General features: G+C 45.5%; 2 long non-coding RNA genes across 2 annotated transcripts; one reads left to right on the top strand and one right to left on the bottom strand.

Annotated features, from left to right (window-relative positions):
- Nucleotides 1-2,276: 2,276 nt before the first annotated feature.
- LOC131489251 (uncharacterized) lies at nt 2,277-24,692 on the bottom strand. Its single transcript, XR_009250443.1, has 3 exons — nt 24,598-24,692; nt 3,880-4,040; nt 2,277-2,573 (listed from the first exon to the last, which is right to left on the bottom strand). It is a non-coding gene; the product is annotated as an uncharacterized LOC131489251 (long non-coding RNA).
- On the top strand, nt 12,310-13,374 carry LOC131489250 (uncharacterized). The gene is made up of 3 exons (XR_009250442.1): nt 12,310-12,540; nt 12,724-12,847; nt 13,197-13,374. It is a non-coding gene; the product is annotated as an uncharacterized LOC131489250 (long non-coding RNA).
- Nucleotides 24,693-24,857: the final 165 nt, after the last annotated feature.

Below are 24,857 nucleotides of genomic sequence, written 5' to 3'. Positions count from 1 at the left end.
GGTGCCACGAGACCCCTTCTGCTTCTCTACCACCCCCTCTTCGTATCTACTTTGATAGAAAACAAAGACACAAATGAAAATAAAACAAACAATAACATCAGAGACCTAACATTTGTGCTCTGATTGTGTACCAGGTAATCTCCGATGTGTTTATCCTTTCTGCTTTATGTAACTGTCAGAAGAGCAACCCTTGAAAATAGCATTCCTGACATTAAAAAAAGAAGAAAGAAAAAGAAAGGAAGGAATGAAGGAAGGAAGGAAAGAAAGAAAGAAAGAAAGAAAGAAAGAAAGAAAGAAAGATGAAGGAAGGAAGGAAGAAAAGAAAGAAAGAAAGAAAGAAAGAAAGAAAGAAAGAGAAGGAGGGAGGGAGGGAGGGAGGAAGGAAGAAGAGAAAGAAAGGAAGAAAGAAAGAAAGAAAGAAAGAAAGAAAGAAAGGAAGGAAGAAAGAAAGAAAGAAAGAAAGAAAGAAAGAAAGAAAGAAAGAGGGAGGGAGGAAGGAAGGAAGGAAGGAGGGAAGAAAAGAAAGAAAGAAAGAGAGAAAGAAAGAGAAAAAGAAAGAAAGATGAAGGAAGGAAGGAAGGAAGAAAAGAAAGAAAGAGAGAAAGAAAGAAAGAAAGAAAGAAAGAAAGAAAGAAAGAAAGAAAGACAGACAAAGGAAGGAAGGAAGAAGGAAGGAAGGAAGGAAGGAAAGGAGGAAGGGAGGAAGGAAGGAAGGAAGGAAGGAAGGAAGGAAGGAAGGAAGGAAACTTTAGGGGTGCCTGGGTGGCTCAGTCAGTTGGGCATCCAGCTTACGCTCAGGTCATGATCTTAGGGTTCGTGAGTTTGAGCCCTGCATTGGGCTCGCTGCCGTCAGCTCAGAGCCTGCTTGGGAACTTCTGTCTCCCTCTCTCTCTGCCCCTCCCCCGCTCATGCTTTCTCTCTTAAAAATGAATAAACATTGAAAACAAAGAAGAAAGGAGCCTTCCTGCCTAAGATCCCTCCACCACTTACTAGATATGAGAGCTTGGGTCAGTTATGGATCCTTCAGCCTCTTTATCTTTTAGAGATGGGAGTAATTACCTCTACCCCACAGCACTGTCATTCACTCATTCGTTTGCTCAACATTATTGAACATCTAATATCAAGAATCATGTTACATGCTTGATATATACTCAGGAGAACAAACTGGGCATCGTCTCTGACCTCAGGGAGCTTCCTGTCCTGGATTAAATGAAATTATTTGTATAAAACTTTTAGCACAGAGCCTGGCAAATAAAACTTGCTCAATTAAAGTTAACATCATCGTTACTATTACTACCATGGCCCAGTCAGGATGTAAACACACATATCTTTGCCTCTGAAATCCTTTTTAATAAAATAGGGTTTTGTAGGGGCCCAACAGGAGACGAGGCTAGAAGGGGACTTAGGGATGTCCAGAAAAGATGTCAGACGTGAGGTTTTTAATATGTACGAGAGCAACCTGCACCCTTGTACCTCCCAAGCATTTTTTAGGTATTTTCACTCTCTTTCTCATGATCCATCCAAGCCAGATGTATTTTTAACTCTCCATAAACATACCCCTCTCTGTGGGAATAAATGTATTTTCCCTTGAATGTGGACCCCGTGTGTTTGATTTGCCTGGAAAGGTGTGGAAACCACCCAGACACGGTGCTAATGGGATGTGACAGAACTCGCAGCTTCCCCGGGCCTGGAAGGAAGAATGTTGACGAAGGGGAAGCTTAATGAGCTTCCACCCACATTTCAATTATCCTAACAAGCTGCCAAAGGAAGGCCTGTTTGCAGTACCCTGTTCTGGAAAGTTTTGACAAGCCCAGGAGGAATCTATCCGGGCCGGAGCTGCGTATGTCTAGGGAAAGAAAACACTCTTCCTCTGGGAGAGAGGATGACAAGGCCAGCTGGCAGTCAGCTTTGTCACCTAGTACTTGAGGGGATCCTTCTCCAACACGACACCCTCATTAGCTAACCCAGTACAATTGTATCAGCTATAATGCCACCACCATAATGCCACATAACAAACAGCCACGAAACCTCAGTGGCATATCATGACAATTTTTTTTAAAATTTTTTTTTTTAACGTTTATTTTTGAGACAGAGAGAGACAGAGCATGAACGGGGGAAGGGCAGAGAGAGAGGGAGACACAGAATCGGAAGCAGGCCCCAGGCTCCGAGCCATCAGCCCAGAGCCTGACGCGGGGCTCGAACTCACAGACCGCGAGATCGTGACCTGGCTGAAGTCGGACGCTCAACCGACTGAGCCACCCAGGCGCCCCTCATGACAATTTTTAATCACGTGTCAGTGGGTCAGCTGGGCACTTCCAGTCATCTGAGCTGAGTATGGCTGAGTTCATACATGTCCCCGTGGTCAGGTAGGTGGCATTTTGCTGTTCTTGGTTGGGCTGCCTCGCTTGCCTGGGGCAACTGGGCTGACTCAGTATTTCTCCACACGACCTCTCATCCTATCCACGGGTTTGCGCATGGAGCAGCAGGAGGGTCCTAAGAGAAAGGCCAACATTATGGTGCAGGGTCTCTTGAGCCCAGGCATGGGAAAGGCATGGCGTCACTTCTGCTGTGTTCTATTGGTCAAAGCAAAAACAAGCTTAGCTGATAGAAGGGATGACAAAGTCACGTGGCAGAGAGTAGCTACAGGAAGAACACTGATTGGGTCCATCAGAGCAGTCCCACAACAAAATATAAATAACAAGCACCATTACTGAATAGCAACTCGAGGCCTGTTTTATGTGTAGGAGAGGATGTTAAACTGGGACGCTTTGGGTCTTGAATTCAGCCAAAGCCCAAGAGTAAGATGAGATGTTCAAACACCTGACATTTCAGAGCAAGATGCTGGCCTTGCAAAGATTCCCCAGGTGAAACTCGTTTTGTAACCCTTGATCCAACACCCACCTCCAGGATATGAAAAGGTTGAGTTGAAAACTGAGGAGAGGATTTTTGGAGGGAGAAGTCCAGTGTGAGGTGATTCTCTGCCCCACTTGACAAGGAGAGAGGCAGTTACCCTTGTCTTGTGAGAGGAACTTTCAGTAGGTAGCTTGAGTCTGCTATGTGTTTCCTGGAGTCTGGAGGGACCAGCCTGACTCAGACCTGAAGAATGTACAGATTAGCAGACTGTGGCTAGAGCCTAGCAGGATTACAGGATGAGGGGAAGGGGTAGCAGTGGAAGCAGGTGCCAAAGATGTATGTGTTTCCCATGAGTCGAGTAGATAAAGGCATCTGCTGAGATGAAGGCATGTTAAAAGGAGCTCCCTCTGCCCAAAAGAAGCAGAGGGAGGCACTGATGTCTCCCACTTGGCACGGGAGCTGGGAAGGACAGGGGGAAACTGAAGAATCCCCACCATGTCAGGGTACTGTGCCACGTGGAAGGCAGTAGAGGGGGACCCAAAGAATCCACAATGCCCCTCAAAGAAGAGACTTTTGAACACCTCCTGAACACAGAGAACTTTAAATACCTGCCAAGCAGTTTATGCCAACACCAAATCGTGACAGTACTAGCCACAGAAGTTCATTCCTGCCCTCGTCAATTGCCCCTCTGCTCCCTCAGGCCATTGGACAGCAAGCAGGAAGGAGGAAGAGACATAGGGAAGCCAACCTCCTTCCCCAATGCCTGAGCTGAGTAAGAGGAGACACAGAGCCACTACCAACCCCCACAAATACTATGCCTTTGAACTAGCAAAAAGATGCCACCTGAAAGAAGCTTTACCTCCATCTGTCTGAAATTTGCTCTAATATACTCTTAACAGTTACCTGTTAGTGTATAACAAATTTTCCCAAAACTTTGTGGTTTAAAACAACATTTATGATTGCCTGGTCTCTATGGGTCAGGAGTCTAGGCACATGAGCTGGGTCCTCTGGCTTAGGATCTCTTACCAGGTTGCAGTCAAGGTATCAGTTGGGCTGTGATCTCATCTGAAGACTAGACTATAGAAGGATCCACTTTCAAGCTCACTCACATGGTTGTTGGAGGCTGCTGGCCAGAGGCCACACTCTTCATTCCTTGGGCCTCTCCGTGAAATAACTCAACATGGAAGCTTGTATCATCAGAATAGGCAAGAAAAAAAAAAGCAAAGAGGAGAGTGTCAGCCAAATGGAAGTCAGTCTTTTATAATCTAATCTCAGAAGTGACATCCCATGACTTTGAATGTATTGTATTAGTTAGAAGCAAGTCACTAGGTCCAACCCCAAAGGTAGGAGATCACATAGGGTATAAATATCAGGAGGGAGATAATTAGGGGTCATCATAGAAGTCTGCTTCCACACACACTGAATTCATTACAGCTACACACCATGCCATTGGCCAAAAGTCTGTTATAATAAACACACAGATCTCTAGTGTCTACAATATGAACAATACCCATGTCCTATGTGCTATGCAACCTACCAACCATATGTGGTTGCTGAGTGGAGATGCTTTAACATTTTAAAAACATTTTATCATGGAAGTTTTTGACCATTTCCGAAAGTAAAAGAAATAATAACATAAAATAATAACATAAAAGCAGTCATTCTTGTTTCACTTATGCCCCAATCTGTTCCCCCAAAGCCCCAGTTGTTGAAAAGCAAATCTCAGACATCACACTATTTCATCTTTAGGAATTCAACACGAATTTCCACGTACCCAATTTACCATGACACCATTAACAAGAATCCCCCAATTTCACCGACTAATTCAGTCAGTGTTCCAATTTTTTCCAACTTCAGAAGGGTCTCTTTTACAGTTGGTTGGTCTGGGGGAAAGCTTCGACCCAGATTTTAAACCATTACTTAAGAATGGGCATTTTAATTACTGAGACGGAACTATCCTGAGGGTGAGAATGACTGCCAGGCATCAGTGTGGAAAAAAGGAAGGCTTCTTTTTTTGCAACTCTATCACATCCCACTTGTTCATCAGGATGGTGACACATAGGTTATCTGAAATCCTCAGTGTAGTCCATCGAGGTGGGTGTCAGAATCCTCATTTTTACACAGGAGAAAATGTAGATGCAGGAGAAGGAACTTGCCTCAGGTCACACCGCGATTACTTGATGCAGCCAATGCCCCAACTGAAGTCTGTCTGACCTCCCCAGGGGACTCTGGGAGCTGGCTATAATACTGTCATAGCTTCTAGGACAGGAAGATATCGCGAATGCCTTTTTACAGGACCATACTCTCCCTCGTGAAACCCTTTTTACCTCTTGTCGGCAAGAACCGAACCATATAGGCTCTTAGCTTTTGTTTCCTAATATTCAGCACAGAATTGGGTACATTGCAGGTGCCTATATATAAATGTAGCCCATATAAAGCCTGGCTGTCCTGCTTCAGCCCTGAAGCCACCATAGCATAGAACCCCACGCAAAGAAAAGCCCATTCTGACAGCCAGACAGCCAGTCTGAGGAGCAAGGCATTCTACTGACCCAGCCTCATCAGCTTTAGCTCCTTGACAATGGGGGCAGCTCGTGAAGGGAGCTGCGGCTCATGGGGGAGTGAGACAGATTCATGTCCCCACTGTAGACATTCACCTGAGAAAATGTGATTTTCTTTGCTTTCCCAACTAGGTGTTGGGAAGAATCTGATGGAGAAGCATTATTTCTTTTGATGGGGCAGCTATGGTCAAGTGAATGGTACTCTTCCATTCTGGAAAGTCTCCGCAGAAGCAGGTCACCTGGCTCTGGAACCATCCATACACCCCACCCTCTTCTCTGCCTGACAAACTCCTAATCCTTCAGGGCTGGACACAAATCTCATGTGCTCGAGGAAACCTTCTCTGTCTTTCCAAATAGAGTGTCACCCCCCTCTGGTGTACCTATCCCACGTTCATCTGTCTGCCCCTCCAAACTGTAAGCCTGATAAACAAAGCCTGCGTCTGTCATACCTGGAACATAGTAGACAATAAGTATTTGTTGACTGATTGTTTCTTTTTATTAAAAAAAACCCCACAACTTGAAAACTGCATTTACTGAATTGCTGAAACTGGTATTAAAAAATACCACGGAGCCCAGAAGGATTCTCTCCAGAAAACAAAGCAAAACTTGAAATTTACTTTCTTCTCCCCACTACTGTTCCCACCAAAGTCCTCTCCTCTATTTGGTCAACTTTTTAAACTCTCCACACCTAACCAAGCCAGGGGTTGGTGTTCACCATCTTTCTCTTTTGATGTAGCCTTTTCTCCTATAACTAACTTGGCCCTTCTGTCTCTTTTGAGTTCTTGCATTCACCCATTACCTAGATCCCAGAGAGCAAAGAAGGCCTCAAGAGTGAAAATCAGCCTACCTCTTTAGAAGGTGAGACGCGATTATAAACTCCTGAAGACACGAAATTTTGGCCATTTTGTTACCTGCTATGCTCTCAGTGCTTGGGGTAGTGCCGATCACATAGCTGGTACTCGATCAAGATCGTCACACATTTTTGTAGTTGCTAAGAGGATGGATGAATAAATAACAAGAGGTGTTTCGAGAGAGACAGGAAGCAAGGGAAAGATGAACAAAAACACCAAATTTTTTTCCCCTCTACTTGGAGGTCTAAGATGCGATGTTTGAAGAACCAAGTAGCCATAGCTGGTAGGACACAGCCCCTGGTCATTCTCAGACTTGAAGGGCCGTCTGCTGCTGAGTCATCAGGAAACAGCACTGGAGACGTGGGCTAGGTGCAGCTTGGCAGCGTGGTGGCAATTTAGCTGACAATTTCCTTCTATGTTTCAGCATAATTGAATTAGCATCCATGGAGACTGTCTCCCAGACATCGGCAAATGCAATACCGTGGAGCAGGCGCTGCAATTCATCTGGCATTATGAGGCATTGAATTGCCATCCAATCCCGCACCTCTCCTCGTTGCTTTGTGTGTGCTCGTTAGAGGAAATTAGGTGGATGCGATGAGCCTGGGAACAATTAAAATCTTCCCACTTAGGCGATTCCCAGCAGCGGTACCCAACTTCCCTTGATAAGCACTCAGGTTTGCTCAGCTAGTGTGCACGCACGACTTTCTGGATGTGCTTTCTAATTCTGAGCAATGGATGACAATTCATTTTGCTTCAGATAGGGCTATGGACTGTTAGGACACAGAGGAAAGACAACTTACCGGGACAGCCATGATATGAACCAACCAGAACAGCATCTGTAATGGACAGTGCCATGGCCGGGAGTCTTGGGGCTCAGTCCAACTGGGAAGAGTATTGCTCAATATGAGTCTATGCAATGGGACTTGATGGTGGACCACAGACAAGGGCCATGAAGACAGTACCCAACACAGCAAGTTAAGGTGAAAAGTTGGGAAGATTAGGAGCAGGATGAGTGGTGACTGAAGAGTGGCATTCGGGCAAATGGTTCAGAACCAAGGTTGTGAACATTAAGAGTGTGCTAGACTGAACGTACTTTGAGGCTAGGGGTGGCCACTTAAAGGACTGTGGTTTACTGGGTAGAGGGAATGGCAGTCAGCTGCTAGGGAGCAGAGTGGTATGGCAGAAAGAGCAGCTTTTGGAGAAATATGGATTTGAGACTGAATACCGGTCCTGCCATGTTTGATGGTTAAACCACTTCACTCCTAGGGTCTTCTGCCTCCTCGATAGAGAAAAGAAGACATCTATCTTGCAAGGCTTGGAGAGGCTCAGGGTTGTGCGAAGCGGTACTGGAGGTATCATATGCATAACAGGACTTTGTCTTGGCTTGGGTTCCACCAGAAAGGGACTTTGAGATAAGGATTATAAGGACTGGAGCGCAAGCAGTTTCTTCGGGAGATGATGGAGGGGAAGCGGGAGGAGGAAGTGGGGAGAGAAAGCCAAGGAAGTATTCATGGTGATCAAGCCAGAGAGCACTGTGAGTACCAGAACTCATCCCATGGGGAACTCCGGGATCCATGCAGAACACAGGTCTCAGAATTAGCTTAGTGAGGGATCTGGAAATTTTTAAAACCGACTCCCATCAGTCATTTGCTGAGGGCTGTTCGTTGCCTAGAGCTTCAGGTCTGCCTTGGCAGTGGGCAGACTTGCCTTCCTCATCTTCAGAGAAAGTCCCCAGGCACACGGATGCTGATACAGGCAGAGGGAAGCTGGCCTTTCCGCTCTGATGTGTTAAGTCCTGATGGGGTTCTGACAACTTCTGCCGGTGGGTGATGCATTGTCCCAATTTGGACCGGGTCCCCTAAGCAAGCCAAGAATGGAACAGGAGGTGCCAGTGTTCCCATGTTCCAAAGAGAGGTGCAAGACCTCCAACAGGGGTGGCAAACTATTTCGTGACCCTTAGCCTCTCACCACGTTCCGGGAGAGTAGGGAATTGGAAGGGGGCTTTCATTAGACAGCATGGATGGAATGACACTGATCTCTCCCCAGCCCCACAGGGCAAGAAGGGCTGTGTTTCCCTCACCGGAAGCCCAGAGAGAGGAGCTTAGGAGGGACACATTAGAGCATGATTTGCGTCCTCTGAAGACTGGAAGCCCTACTGGAGTCTGACTTGTGCCTGAGGGATCTAAGGAACACAAGGCAGGCTGAAGAGGCAGCAGTTCTCTCACCAAAGCGTTTTCCTTGGGGAAGGAGAGAGAGAGAAAGCACTGACCTGGGGATATTTGAAAGATGCTTTGCCTAACAAGGCCCTCTGGAGGAATGATGAGCACCCAGGCCATAGAGATGGACCGAGAATAACCAAAGCCAGAGGGAATGTCCAGGGAACTGTCTAACTGGACAGTTAGAGCATTTCTTTTCTTTTCTTTTTTTTAATTTTTAAAAATGTTTTATTATTTATTTTTGAGAGAGAGACAGAGACAGAGTGTGAGTGGGGGAGGGGCAGAGAGAGGGAGACACAGAATCCGAAGCAGGCTCCAGGCTCCAAGCTGTCAGCACAGAGCCCAACACGGTCCTCCAACCCACGAACCGCAAGATCATGACCTGAGCCGAAGTCAGACGCTTAACCGACTGAGCCACCCAGGCGCCCCTCCCTATACAGGTTATTTAGAGAAAGTATCCATCAGGTGTTGTATATTGAGAGCATCTGAAATGTATTAATAAATAGCAGGTCTTGTCATTATGAGCTGGGTGAAAGTTAAACCAGAATTCAGGCTGTCAGAGCTAACTCCCAGGGTGTTAAAACTTGCTGATCAGCCCTGGGCTGTACCAGCTCCTGGCCCAGTGGGAGGAAATGAATGACAGAGACCATGGTCTGTGTCACCAAGCAGAACATGAGGGGTCCCTGCACCCCACCACTGCTGTGGGGCATCAGGCCCAGGTAGGCTACGTTTGCTGTGTTCATGATGCTAGCTCCTGGGAGGGCATCTTGCTCGTTCCCACTGGACAGTAACTGTAGAAGGAGGCTTGCTCATTATTCTTCCTGAAGCTAAACCTCAGGATGGACTGAGGAGGGCAGTGGGGGTGGGAGCCAGGACTGGCTGCCGCCTACAGCAGCATCAGAGCACACGGCAAACTGCTCCCCTGGAGCTCAGATCCCAGGCAGGTGCTGACAAAATAAAATCAGAACTGAGACAAAGGGATTTCTACACACAACCTGTGCATTTCCAGCCTTCTTTCGTACTGGAAAGCGATGGAGATGTGCTTTCTCTACGCATGCATCAAGGATCCACGGGAAACTTCTTCACTGAGCTATATAGTATATAGCTCTTTGTTCTGCAGGACAGGAGCTCCTTGAGGGCAGGGACGGGGTCTCAAGTCCTTTTTGTGTCAACCAGGAGGAGTCTGTGAAGCAACCAAAAGCATTTATTTGGGGTCTTCAGGATTGCAAGCCAGGAGTCAGAATGGACAGACCTTCCAAGAGGGGAGTGAAGGCTCATCAAGGCAAAAACCACAAGTTTGCTTAATTTGTTTTGAAAGAATTATGCCTGGTGCTGAGAGAGTTATACTATCTACTACACAATTGGCTATTTAGTTAACAGAGGCTACATTATCTCATTTTGACTGACTCTCTTAGCAATGTTTATTTCACTTTGGAATCTGATTTTGCATTTGAATCCCAGGAATCTAGCCTAGGGCTGGATACAGAAGGAGAGTGGGCTTTAAATTCACACAAATCCTGGTTTGAATCCTAGCTCTGCCACTTACTAGCTGTGTGACCTCGGGTAGATCACTTCACCTCTCCGAGGGTCAGCTCCGTCATCTGAAACATGAAGACAAAAATACCTACCTCCCAGTTGGGGGGAAACAGAACCATATTTAACGTGCTGGTTCCAGTGACTAGAATGGTAGCTGCCATCATCATTATTTTCTATTGACATTGTCTCATTTCCTCACCGTTGTGTTCAGACAGCTCTGGTTCTCTTAAAGAATTCAGCGCAAAAATGGCCAGATCTTTCATCTACTCAAAAGACGTTTCCCATTTTTGGTAAAAATCCTTAGTGACACAGTCCACAGACATTGTCAGAGCCGAAAATACTTTTTCATTATCAGATAAGAAGATCCCTTCTGCAGTCTCCTCATGCTCTAATTCTGCCTCCAGTTGGTCCTGAGGGAAAGTAATCTTGCATGACACTTCAGCTTTACAGCTAAAATCAAATTTAGCATCCCGGTTCCCAATGGGGTAAACCCAACATTTTCACGTGCTTCCCACATGTCAAAGAGAATAGACGCATCTTTTGTTTCAAGCCAAATTTCTCCAGGTCGGTTTTCTACATCGTAGTTTATTTGAGCCTCCGCTCTTCCATCTGTGAAATGGAGCCAGTGAGAATGTCCTCTCTCATAGGGTTGTTCTGAGAATGGATGAATGGCCAGAGAACTCAGGCTAGTCACACTGTTGCTTCCACAGACCCCTGCTGTGTCACGGAGGAAATCTGTGGTTCCAGTCCATTGTGGTTGTTGGCCAACTTTCTGTCCAGACTCCATTGGATCAAATTTGCTCTGTTAAGCAAAACTGATCAACTTGGACACTTTTTGTGAATTCTGGCCAAATACCCCAACTGTTTAGTTTTTGCTCTCATTAACCTTAAAAATTAAACTGTCAGTTATTTTAGCGGCAAAAATGGGTTTATTTGGAAAAAAAAGCAGAGAATCACAAACCCAGACAGTCAGGCTATGGCAAAACCACAAACAAGGGCCCGGAAGGAAGGAGAGGAACCTCTTTTATAGAGGAGAAGGCGAGGGGTGGGGGCGGTAGTTGGAAGGGCTGTTGTAAACAAAAAGTCCATTGGAGTAAACCGGGGGTTTGAAGTGTACTGGCTTCTCATTGGCTGAGCTGTGACTGTCTCTCATTGGCTGGGCTGTTGCTGAGGGAGGAGAGAATTTTTCTTCCTCCTATAGGATAGTAAAGTACTATCACTTGTAACTGTCTCTCATTCTGTTGGGTCTGCAATTGATTCTAAGTAGTAGGGTGTGAGAGCTCCCCCTGCTGGCCGTCTGACTCCATTTTAAGGAGGTTTCCTTTGACTAATTTTCACGTTGTGGAACCAACAGAACTCTAAGCTACAGAAAGAACATGGAAGGGAAGCAGAGTGCTTTAGAGGCGTGGAGGGGACAGGCCACAGGGTGTGTGGGCGGGAATGGTTAGGGACAAGGCTAAAAGGAAGCAGGACAGGGCCGTGAAGGTGAAGCAGATGGCTGCCAAGTAGAAGTGCTCTAATTCTCTCCTAAGCATCAGGGAGTGATCAGAACAGAAAAGGGTGCCTACCCCTTGTCCGACTCAACTCAACCTTGTCCCACTCAACCCCACGTGGCAAAGTGCATCTCCGGCATGGAAAGTGCCCAGAGAAGGAAAAAGGAGGGTCAGAGAAAGTAACAATTGCAGCTACCGCTGTCTGAATGCTGTGCCTGCACCTTGAATATGGCATCCACTCACCCCTCCCGATAACCCAGCGAGGTGGGCATTATTATCCTCATTACACACAGATGGTCCTCCAGCCCTGAGAAGTGAGTTTCTCCACATCCCCCAGCTGCCTCTTTCTATCTGCCAGGCCTTTCATGTTTCCATCATTTATTCAATCTTCAACAATCATTTACTGAGTGTCAAACCCCCGTGTCAGGCGCTAGGCAGGTTGGTATCAGGAAAGCAGAGAAAAGAGAGGATTTCAGATGAAGAGGTCCGGGGGAACAGAAGCCCAAAGCCAGAACCAGGTTTTGTTTCTTGCAAAGTGCCTGGAACAGTGGCGCCAGCAGCCTGTGCCCAAAGGCAATCAGACACAAAAGTAGAGCCACAGCCCCTGGCGGGGAGGGGGTATCACCTCATCCTATCAGAGAGAGGTAACTGTCCTTGAATCAAAGGCTTCCCAGAAGCACTCCTAGTAACAACAATCAGCAACACTGATTATTGAGCAATTTGCTTTGTGCTGAGCAGTTTATAGGCTCACTTCACTGACACCAGCCCATTTAACCGTCACAGTGACCCTAAGAGGCAAGCAGGGTAATGGTCCCCATTTAACAGATGTGCTGAGGCCCAGAGAGGTGAACTCACCTGCCCAAGGACACATAGATCGGAAGAGGCAGAGCTGAGATTCAAACCCAGCTCTACCCAGTTCTAAAGGCTGCTTCTGAACCTCCACAGGCCCGCATCCCTCCCACAGCCCTGCAGTCACGGACTCACCCCTCTTCTCTGTGGATAGGGGCTGACCACCCCAGGAAGGCTGTAGCAGGTGAGGGCTGCCACTTAGAGCTGTGCGACCTTCTGGAGCCTCAGTCCCCTCGTATGTAGAATGGGAACAGTATCATAGAATGGCTGTGAGGACTTCACATGTGACCTCACCCGCAGGAAGTGAGCACACTGTCCACACTCCACCCCTCTTAGGGGCCTCCCGTCCCATCGTCATGCCCCACAGGAAAAACGAAGGCAGAAGTCCCTGAAATGGCGAAGAAAAGGCCGAAACTCTTCTGCTACCACTAGACTGTGGGCCCTCGGGAGGAGTCTCATCTGTGTTTCCCACGGGACTGGTCACGTGACAGGTAGGGGGGTGCTTCTGAAAACGTGCATGCGCGCAAGCACACACACAGCGCAGGAGGGAAATATAGCAGCAGGTTCTTCCCGGTTATCTCTGAGTTTCGGCACCTTATCTTTCTTTCTGCTTATCTGCATTTTCTGACTTTCCTATGATGCACATGTATTATTTGTGGCATTATCTGAGATCCTGAAAGACATACACCCAACTAGTGCTATAGGTTACCTCTGGGAAATAGGGATGAGAAGACCTAGTTAATGAGGGGAGGTCTTGGGGGGGGGGGGTTGTTTTTTGTTTTTCTTTTACTTTATGTACATCCCTACTTTTTGCCTTACTTTTGTAATTTGTTTTGAAAGAACGATATAAGCCACGTGGCACATGACAGCAGAAATAGCAAGAACATCACATGAGAAAGACTTGCCTTCAAATGCTGGCGAAGAGTAACCACTCTAAATCTCCGAAGTTCTCCAGCTGTAAAATTGGGGTGAAAATGCTGCTTTGTCAAGTTTGTTGTAAGGATTAAAAATAAGGGCGCCTGGGTGACTCAGTCGTTTAAGTATCCGACTCTTGATTTTGGCTTAGGTCATGATCTCAAGGTTTGTGAGTTCGAGCCCCACATCTGGCTCTGAGCTGACAGCATGGAGCCTGCTTGGGATTCATTCTCTCTTTCTCTCTCTCTCTCTCCCTTTCTCTCTTCCCCTCCCCCACTCATTCTCTCTCTCTCTCTTTCTCTCTCTCTCTCTCTCTCAAAATAAATAAGTTTTTTAAAAAACTTAAAAAAAAATAACCTGTGCATAAAAACCTCAGCATACAGTAAGTGATCAGTAATTGAAAGCAGTTATTAAGAGCTTTTTGTCTGTGCTTTTATGCTACATAAACAGGTGCTTCTCCAGGAACCAATATGGTGAAAAATAAACCCTTGCTAAGCACCCAATCAAAATTCTGCATCTCACTACAATGAAACACATTAGAAAATGTAAGGTGGGGGCCTCTAGGTGGCTCAGTCCGTTAAGCATCCGACTTCAGCTCAGGCACGATCTCAAGGTTGGTGAGTTCGAGCCCCATGTCGGGCTTTGTGCTGACAGCTCAGAACCTGGAGCCTCCTTCGGATTCTGCATCTCCCTCTCTCTCTGACCCTTCTCCGCTTGCACTCTGTCTCTCTCTCTCTCTCTCAAAAATAAATAAGCATTAAAAAATTTAAAAAAATAATATGTAAGGTGTGTCTGAAATAAAATATCCATCTACACTCTCTAGTATCAAATTTGATCCCTCAGTGGCCAAATATACTCAGTGGTCAGTGGTAGATCTTGGACTTCTCTAAGCTGGGCAGAAAAATCTGGAGTGTTCTGTTTTGTTAACTTTTATTTGGTTCTTTTTCTATTCCACCACAAAGCCTCCCTCTGGCTGGAAAATTCACCAAGACCCCCTCCGCCTCCCCAGAATCCCACGAGGAAGTGAGATTTGCCCCGGACACAATGGTGGAGCTGAGCTAATCTCGTCTTACATCTTTGGGAATTCGCTTGCCTGTTGACCCAGGTGCCCTACACATGCTCACAAAAACCTTCTGCCAAACTTCATTAGCCATTGAGGTTTCGGTGCCGTTATTCTGAGCCCCTTATTTTCTGGCATTAATTTAAAGCAACATTTTCTCACCTCCTTTGGCGTGCTTCCATGAGTTGGAGGCTTAAAAAAGGAATTGCCATGGATTTTGTCACAAATTGCCTAAAATCAAAATGTTTGGTTTCATCTCCTATTTCATTTCCAAATGATTAGCAGCCACCGCCTGGAGCACCTGTTAGCAGGACTCTGAGACCATTCCCAGGCAAACAAAACAACCAAACGAAATAATCAACAACTGAAAAACACCACAGCCTTATCAGTTCATGGTTTCCACTAATGAGTTACTGATGTCTGTCACGGGCATGTGCTCAAGGACTGGTGACAATATCTGACACGCCAAATCGAATAAAGCATTTTTTTTTTCTGTTCACTCCAAAGAAGCAAACTGGTGGGAATTTCATGTGGTGTGGTGTGACCATTAGAACAACTATTATTTATGAAGTGCCCCAAGAGCTAGGGTTTTTCCCGTACATAATACATCTTAGAACAACTCCTCAATTATCAGGACGGTCTTGCTTGCAAGGGTCAGACAACCAACCCACACTAGCTTAAGCAAAAATAGACTTATTTGGGCTCATGTAACTAAGAGGAGAACTGAGCTCAGCAACAGGCTCCAGAAACTTCCTCTCTCATGTCTCATTTTTACTTCTATCTATCTGTCTTTGCCTATTGGTCCCATTTCCTCCTACTATAGACAGGCCTGTTCCATATGAAGAGGAACATGGCTGCCACGTTCCCAACAGGTATAAAGTGCTACTTTCTCCCAGCATGTGTATATCGGTTCCCAGGGAAAACTCTGGTTGGACTGTTTAGGTCGCATGCCTCTCTCTTGCAGCAATCACTGTTTGTGGTCAGATGATTTGGCCAGAATTGGGTTATGTTCTCATCCTTTTGACCAGAGGTCTGTGTCTGTTCACAGGAGAAAAGTTTAAAAAGCTTAATAAGCAGATAAAAATAAGGCACTATGAACAGTTGGGCAGGTTTCATGCTGCACAAGGGTGCCAGCTGAGGGGTAAAGTAGGAAATAAAATCCTGCCTGTGCTCTGCTCAGCCAGCCATGCACCCTGGCCCCCAGTACATCTGCTGGAAGAAAGGATGCCTTTTTCTAATTCCTGCAAAGGTGTCACACGGGGTAGCGACGGCTTTGGACAAAAACAACAGTTACTGTAGGCCACTACAAATTCTAGGAAGTAAATAATGATTACCTCATTTTTTTTTTTAAATGTTTACTTATTCTTGAGAGAGACCGAGACAGAGCACAAGCAGAGGTGGGGGCAGAGAGAGAAGGGGAGAGACAGATCCGAAGCAGGCTCCAGGCTCTGAGCTGTCAGCACAGAGCCCAACGTGGGGCTCAAACTCAAACCATGAATGAGATCATGACCTGAGCCAAAGTCGGACACTTAACTGACTGAGCCACCCAGGCGTCCCAATGATTACCTCATTTTTAAGATGAGGAAATGGAGGTCCACAGAGGTAAAGCGACTTGCCTAAGGCTATATAGCAGGAAACGCCAGATCCAGGATTTGAACCCAAGTCTCTGGCTCCAAAGCCCATGCTTTCCCTGTAATAACTCATCAGTGACCTGTGGGGAGTAGGGGGTGGGGGCTCCCCCTCCTACCTAAGAGCATGAGGAAGAAGTGAGAAAAGTGGATTCCGTGTGCCTCTTGTCTCTGAAAAAAACCCAGCTATCCCCATGGGGATAATCTAACTAAGAAAAACAAGCCAAGCCCAAGACAAGACACTTCACAAAAACTGTTTGCAAACAGCTTGGAAGTCATGGTGTTTCCTTTAAAAAGGTAATTTCTTGCTTGGAACAGTGAGAAATTAGATGCAATCTGTTTTGATTTCTTCCCAATTTAGGACACGCTTTAGTGACCAATCTGAAGACATGCCAGCATCCTTCTGTCTCGAGGATATGTTAGTTTCGTTTATATCTCTGTTCATAAAGGACATCTAAATCATCCCACAGGAAAAGCGGCCCAGAATTGATACAGCAGACATGGAGACAGACTGAGCTGCATCTTTCTGGATATTATTATTAATAAGAATAATAATAATTGCCATTCACTGGGCATTTACTGTGTGTCATGTCTGATACTAAAGACATCCATCACCACACAGCCTTATTAGAAAGTCAGGGGAGGGTTATTTGGGCTACTCAACATCTGAACACCCTTTCTTGGAGGAAAATCCTCCATTGGGTGATTTCTGGCAGAAGCTTGACCTGTTCCCTCCACAAAACCAGAAGAAATCAAGAGTTCCACAAGCTCCCCCATATCCTTCCAGAATATTCCATGGTTGCTTAAGTTAACCGGTGTCTGTTTCCATTCTTTGCATCCAAGCATCCTGCTATATAAAAGTGTTCTTGGGGAGCCTGGGAGGCTCAGTCAGTTAAGCATCCAACTGTCAGTTTCGGCTCAGGTCATAATCTCACAGTTTCGTGAGTTTGAGCCCCACCTTGGGCTCTGTGCTGGCAGTGTGGAGCCTGCTTAGGATTCTCTCTCTCTCTCTCTCTCTCTCTCTCTCTCTCTCTGTCTTCCTCTCTCTCTACCCCTCCCCTACTCAAAGTGTCCTCTCAAAATAAATAAATAAACTTTAATAAACAAATAAATAAATAAAAAATCAAAGTGTTCTTATCCCCATTGTACCGATAAGACTCTGAGACTCGGAGAGAGTATAAGACTGGGTCAAAGAGTTAGAAAAGCTAGAGAAACGCAGAGCAGAGCTCCCTGAAGGCGTAAGAGAGGCATAATGTTAGCTATGAATACGAGTTTCATCCTCTGGGGGATCCCTGGCAAGTTATTTCACCTCTCTCTGGGTCTCAATTTCTTCATCCCAAAAATGCAGATGATTATGCCAGTAACACAGAATTCCTGAGAGCACTAAAAGAAGTCATCAAAAGAAAAGAAAACAAAAAGAAAAGAAAAACAATCATGTAGGTATTGCTCTCAACATCAGGTCTGGCACACAGAAGGTGCACGACACCTGTTAGCCATTGTGTCTGTTGTATCTGTTATTATCGTTTGTGTTTATTAACCTTTTCTATCATGTCACAAGCGGGGCTTAGCTGACCATCTAGTCACAAGCGGGGCTTAGCTGACCATCTAGTAGGACTGTGTGCTTTACCTTGTCATCCCTTTCACCCCCCCAGAGACGCGGCTGAAGAAAAGCGGAGGGTGATTAATAAGTCCACCAGGAGAGGTATTCTACCTCTTGGCACGGGGGTGACTTCTGAAACCAGACATTCACTCTGGTTCTGTGTCTCGGGGGACCCCAGCACAGACTGGCAGAGGCTCAGCCAGGGCTCATCGATCACGCTAATGACGATGGATTTCCACCCTTTGCCACTTGATCACCAGCTGCCCAGGGTTTTATCACCATTTCCCAGGGCAGAGCAGGCCACCCCCCCCCCCCCACAACTCCTGCCCACGAGGGCCTTTGTTTCTTACTCCCTGTCACCCAGAACAGAGCCAATTAAAGAACTCACTCATGTCTCCACCCTCCACCCCTTTAATTACAAACAGTGCTGAGAGTTGAATAACACAGAACAAAAGACAGATTTATTTACCCCAGGATATAAACAAGATTATCAGAAACAAGCATTCAGAAGCCCTTAGCTCCTGGGAGAATTTTAATTTGCTGACCCCCTGCCTTACAGAAATCTCGGGGTTTTTTTCACATAATTATAAAACCCCAAGAGTCTCGCCTGCTTGAGTTGTTTGTTGGCACACATTCACCACCCTGGCTCCTTGCTCTCATTGGCCAATCTTAAGTATCTCCACTGGGGCTTTAAACCAGGCTCTTTGGAGACAATGCAGGAAGCTTGAAAGAAATTCTCTTTTCCTGGTGAAATTGTCCTGTTGTGGGCCACCTAGGATGACCAAGGCACACAGACAGGAGCAGAGAGGAGGGGACGTTTCATTGGCTTTTGGTTACAAATCATTTAAACTCACATTGAAATGGCATTAAGCCAAAAAAGGAACGTACCAGCTCCTGTAACTGAAAAGGTGACCATTAAAGCTATGTTCAGGTACAGTTCAATGCAGGGGCTTCAACCATGTCACTGAGCTCAGGCTCACTCTATACCTCCTCTCACCTGTGTTTCTCTGTTGGCTTCTTTCCCTTGGGAAAGAAGGTCCCCAGTATTCACAAGTCTCCAACCTATCAACTCCTAGAATTGAGTGCCACTGGATCAGTTTTGATCATGTGCCCACACTTGAACCAATCACTGAGGGAAGGAAGAAATACACTGTTGGCCAGATCTGGGTCACATGCCCAAGGCTGTATATGGAGTATAAGACCAATTCTATTTGAATCATACAGACTAAGGATGTCAGGTGGGTGAGTCCCCAAAGAAAACTCTAGGTGCTGTACCCAGAAGATGGGAGATGGATGCTGGGCAGATGAAAACAATGGATGACCAACAGAGTATTATGCTGGGGTAGAGATTGTAGAAGACAATCTTCCCGGGGCAGCTTGGAAGTTGTCCTTTAGCATCTATTATGGGCTGAACTGTGTTATTCCCCCTCCTCCCCAGTTTATATGGTGATGTCCTAACCCCCAGGACCTCAGAACGTGACCTTATTTGGAGACAGGGTCTTTACAGAGGTAATCAAGTTAAAGTGAGGTCATTAGACTGGGCTAAGAGCCCAGTCCAATATGACAGATATCCTTATGAGACAGAGAAGTTTGGACACAGACACACATACAGGAAGAATGTCATGTGAACATGAAGATAATCATCTCTAAACCAAGGACAGAAGCATGGAATGGATTTTCCCATATAGTCCTCAGAAGAAACCAACCTTATATTGATACCTTGATCTTGGATTTCTAGCCTCCAGAACTGTGAGACATTAAGTTTCTGTTGTTGAAGTCACTTAGTTGTGGTGGGGTTTTTTTTTTTTTACTGTTAGTTTTGTTTTTGTTATTTATGACAGCCCTAGAAACTAATACAACATCCTTTGAGGAAGATGTCAAGCCAGGTGGTTGGCTCATGTCTCACTTCAAGCCCTAAGAGACTCCTAAGATCTGCCCCCGCCCCTGCCCGCCCAGACTCTTGCATGTTGCTGGAGCTTCTGCTACTATGGTCATTCTTCATTTTGGATACCTATTGCCATATGGGTTTTCACTGCTCAATACAACATTGATTCCAGTGTGAAGCTCAGCCCTTTTCCATACCTGCCACACATAAAAAGAATCCACTCACTCAAACATGTCTGTACACTTTGCTGAAGTCTTGGAGTAAGGAGGAGAAGATTAAATTGCAAATTCACACAAAGCTTCAAAACTGAACAATGAGGGGCGCCTGGGTGGCTCAGTCGGTTAAGCATCTGACTTCGGCTCAGGTCATGATCTCACAGTCCATGAGTTCGAGCCCCACGTCGGGCTCTGTGCTGACAGCTCAGAGCCTGGAGCCTGTTTCGGATTCTGTGTCTCCCTCTCTCTCTGCCCCTCCCCTATTCATGCTCTGTCTCTCTCTGTCTCAAAAATAAATAAACGTTAAAAAAAAATTAAAAAAAAAACTGAACAATGAGAATTCATGTTTTCCACTCATTCATTCATTCATTCATTCATCAAAAAAATTTTTTGTTGAAAGCCTACTTTGTGCCAGACTCTGAGGCATGAGAAGACACAAGATAGACAAGACCTCTGTATTCATGGAACTTATACTTTAGCTGGGAACACATATGATAAGCAATTAAATAAGCAAGAGAATTTTGGAAGGAAATGTCAGGAAGAGAATAGTAGGGTTGAGTGGACACTTTGGGGATGACATTTAAAAAATTTTTTTAATGTTTACTTATTTTTGCGAGAGAGAGACAGAGCATGAATGGGAAAGGGGCAGAGAGAGAGGGAGACACAATCCAAAGCAGGTTCCAGGCTCCGAGCTGTCAACACAGAGCCCAACGTGGGGCTCGAACTCATGAACTGCAAGACCATGACCCGAGCTGAAGTCAGTTGCTTAATTGACTGAGCCACCCAGGCGCCTCTGAGGATGATATTTTTAGCAGGATTGACATCTTTAGCAGGAGTTGGGGAGTCAGGAAATACATCTCAGAGGGGGTGAAAGTGGGAGGGGCTAACTCTAGAAGAAAAGAAAAGGAGCGAGCCACACGGAGGTAGAAGGCAGAGAGGATGGGAGAGCATTCCAGGTATGGAAGCACTTGCACTTGAGAGGGTGAGGGGAGGGCTCAGGGGTGGGGGGGGGGGGTGGCGGCCAGGTTAGGACAGTGGCCCCAGATCTCTAGAACTTCCTTGGGTCTTAGCAAATTCCCTTCCTTACCTAGTTCTGTTATTCAGAGGCTTATTCATCTGGAAGCTGTTGAATATGCCCCAGATTCTACTCGGTACCTTCTGCAACACGGTTGCCCAATACAAATATAACACTAGTCACATATGCATTCTTAGATTTTCTAAGAGCCACGTTTTTTTTTTAAAGGGAATTAGTGAAATTAAATTTAGTAAGATATTTTATTTCATTTAATATACAAAAAATATTGTCTTTTGACATGTAATCAATATAAGCACTGTTGAGAAATTCTGACATCCTATTTTTTAGTACTGTCTTTGAAACTCACATGTGTTTCATACTCACACCACATCTCAGTTTGGACTCACCACATTTCAGGTGCTCAATAGCCACAGGAGGCTATGGCTACTGCATTGGACAAATTCATCTCCAACCATCCAATGGGAGGAGGAAAGTTGACCTTGAGGAGGTTCTTTTCAAGAGTGTAATAGCACAGTCCTGCAGGCACACATGGGCTACAATGTGGGAATGTCATCCTGACCTCACTCTCATTTCTCTTAACCTCAGCCTGGGGGGAAAAAGGTACAATAACAATATTCAAAGTGTCCAGCAGAGAGCAAAGGGCCCACCATCTGCTGGTGGGCCCCCCTTAAAGGAATGGAAATTCCCACTGACTGACAGACATCCCGGAATGAGGTCAGGCAATGAGGATGCAGAAAGGCAGCCTATTTCCATAGTTGAGCTATTGTCGATAGCGCTGCTATAAACATTGGGGTGTATGTGCCCCTATGAATCAGCACTCCTGCATCCTTTGGATAAATTCCTAGTAGTGCTATTGCTGGGTCGTAGGGTAGATCTATTTTTAATTTTTTGAGGAACCTCCATTCTGTCTTCCGGAGTGGCTGCACCGGTTTGCATTCCCACCAGCAGTGCAAGAGGGTTCTACTTTCTCTACATCCTCGCCAGCATCTGTTGTTGCCTGAGTTGTTAATTTTAGCCACACTGACAGGTGTGAGGTGGTTTCTCATTGTGGTTTTGATTTGTATTTCCCTGATGATGATGGATGTTGAGCATCTTTTTATGTACCTGTTGGCCATCTGTATGTCTTCTTTGGAGAAGTGTCTATTCATGTCTTCTGCCCATTTCTTCACTGGATTATTTGCTTTTTGGGTGTTGAGTTTGGTAAGTTTTTTATAGATTTTGGATACTAATCCTTTATCTTATGTGTCATTTGCAAATATCTTCTCCTATTCCATCGGTTGCCTTTTAGTTTTGTTGATTGTTTCCTTTGCTGTGCAGAAGGTGTGGTATACACACACACACACACACACACACACACACACACACACAATGGAATACTACTCAGCAATGAAAAAGAATGAAATCTTGCCATTTGCAACAACATGGATGGAACTGGAGGGTATTACGCAAAGCAAAATAAGTCAGTCAGAGAAAGGTATATGATTTCACTCATATGTGGAATTTGAGAAACACAACAGATGAACATAGGGGAAGGAAGAAAAAATAAGATAAAAACAGAGATGGAGGCAGACCATAAGAGATTCTTAAATACACAGAAAAAACTGAGGGTTGCTGTAGGGGAGGTGGGTAGGGTGATGGTTTAAATGGGTGATGGGCATTAAGGAGGGCATTTTTTGGGATGAGCACTGAGTGTCATATGTAAGAGATAGATCACTGAGTTCTACTCCTGAAGTCAAGACTGCATTGTATGTTAACTAACTTGAATTTAAAGAAAAAAGAAAAGACAAAACAAAAGAAAGGCGAACCTTAGGCTGGGAGGCAGGCGGGGTGAACTCCCATGCAGGCAATGCTCACAGGGTAGGGGGAGCTCTGTAAATGCCCATGGAGTTGGGTCGGTGGGTTCTGAGCGTGTTACCTCTAGGAGGTACATGGAACATTCAGTCTTGGAACAGCCAGTCAAGTCAGCATAAAAATTGCAGCCTGTTCTTGCTGCCACCATGGGCAGCAAGGTCTGTCCTGTGCTGGAGGGGAGACGCAGAGGGCAGAGCGGCAGCAGCTGGAGGCAGAAGGAAGGGAGCTGAAGCGGAGAGAGCATTGCCTCATGGGAAATGTGAAGCAGTGGTCCAGAGAGCCGCACTGGCTGAAGTGACAAACAAGATGAATTTGTGAAACATGCATGTGCTCCCGGGGGATGACGGGGGAACCTGATTTTACAAAGGAAAATAAAAAGAAAAGAGGGGGTGGAAATAGAAAGGAAGAAAGAGAAACTGGAAGGGAGAGAAGCTTCTAGAAATGGAGTGGGATGAAAGCCTGAGCATCACAATTAAGGCCTTAAAAAGAAGAGCAGCACCACAGACCGGTAAAATCTGGGCCCTGCTGGTGAATGAATAAATGAATGAATGAATGAATGAATGAATAAAAAAATCCGTGTGTCCAGTTGCTGGTCTGAGCCCTTTCCGTGGCTCATTTAATTTACTCCTCACGACAACACTGAGGCCAGTATGATCATTTCACTTTATGGATGAAGATATTGAGGCTCAGAGAGGTTAAATAATTGATCAAGGTCACACAGCTAGGAACTCATACAGTCAAGAATTGAACCTGATTCTGCTCTTAACTCCTACACTCAAACTTGTTAAGATGTGTTCTGGAGAACACCAAAAGGTCTCTGTTACAAAAAAAAAAACCCACACACATAACAAAAAACAGGGGGAGAGGGAAGGAGGATGGGAAGTTTAACCAAATAAAATTGGAAAATGTGGCATATTGTCACCCACTTGGAAAGTCACAGAACACAGGCAGGAGGCTGTTACAGGCTGTTCTGGTTACCTATTGCTGTAAAACAAACCAGCCAATGATGGTTATTTTTATGTGTCAGCTTGGCTAGGCCACAGTACCCAGGTATTTGGTCAAACACTTATCTGCATGTTGCCATGAAGTGGTTTTTTTTTTTTTAGATGACATTAACACTTAAATCAGTAGACTTTGAGTAAAACAAATTAATCTTCCATAATACGGGTGGGCCTCACTCAATCAGTTGACGGTTTAATGAGAAAAAAGACCAATCTCCCTTGAGGAAGGGACTTCTGCCCACAGACTGCCTTGGGACTCAGGCTGTAGCATCACCCCTTCCATGGGTCTCCAGTTCCCAGTCTGTCAGCTTACCCTGCAGATTTTGAACATAATATATTATGTTCAAAATATATATAGTTAATATGTTATTGTTCTGTTTATCTAAAGCACCCAGACTAATACCTTATATATAATGTAGTATATAAGACTAATACCTTATATACATACCTTATACTTATATATAATTTATACCTTATAATACTAATACTTTATGTATATATAAAGTATATATATATATATATACACACCTGTACATATACTGTATATACGTGTGTATGTGTGCGTGTGTGTGTGTGTGTGTGTATATATAATCGTTTTTGTTTCTCTAGAAACCCAGACTAATACACAGCCCAGCCTTAGTGGTTTAACTTTTTTATGCCCATTAATTCTGTGGCTGAGGATTCAGACAGGGCACAGCAGGGACCCCTCATTTTTAATTAAAAAAATTTTTTTTTACATTTATTTTGAGAACCAGAGAGGGACAGAGTCTGAGCAGGAAGAGGCAGAGAGAGAAGGACACTCAGAATCGAAAGCAGGCTCCAGGCTCTGAGCTGTCAGCACAGAGCCCGACGTGGGCCTCAAACTCATGAACGGTGAGATCATGACCTGAGCCGAAGTCGGACACCAACCGACTGAGCCACCCAGGTGCCCGGGGACCATCCATCTTTACCCCACCATGGCTGGGGTTTCACCTCTGCCGCCTCCTCTAACAGCTGGAACTGTAACAGCTACAGCCAGGAGACGCAGTTCCCAGGTAGCTTTGCACTCACCTGTCTGGCACTGTGGCAGGATACCCGAAAGGTGGACTCAGCTGGGACTACTGGCCAGGGAGTATACCTGTGCCTCTCAGAACAGGGTGGTTCCATGTTCCAGGAAACAAGGTTGAAGTGGTATATGTTCTTTTATGATGTAGCCTAGGATGTCACACAAAGTCATTTCCACCATACTCTGCAGCTCTCAGATTCCAGGGGAGGGGACAAAGTCCCCACCTCTCAACAGGAAGGGTGTGAGAAATTTTGCAGCTAAGTTG

Source organism: Neofelis nebulosa, chromosome 11 (assembly GCF_028018385.1).
Source record: "Neofelis nebulosa isolate mNeoNeb1 chromosome 11, mNeoNeb1.pri, whole genome shotgun sequence".
NCBI classification, from domain to species: Eukaryota; Metazoa; Chordata; class Mammalia; order Carnivora; family Felidae; genus Neofelis; species Neofelis nebulosa.
Note: the sequence above shows the minus strand (reverse complement) of the source record. Positions and strands in the feature narration are given on the sequence as shown.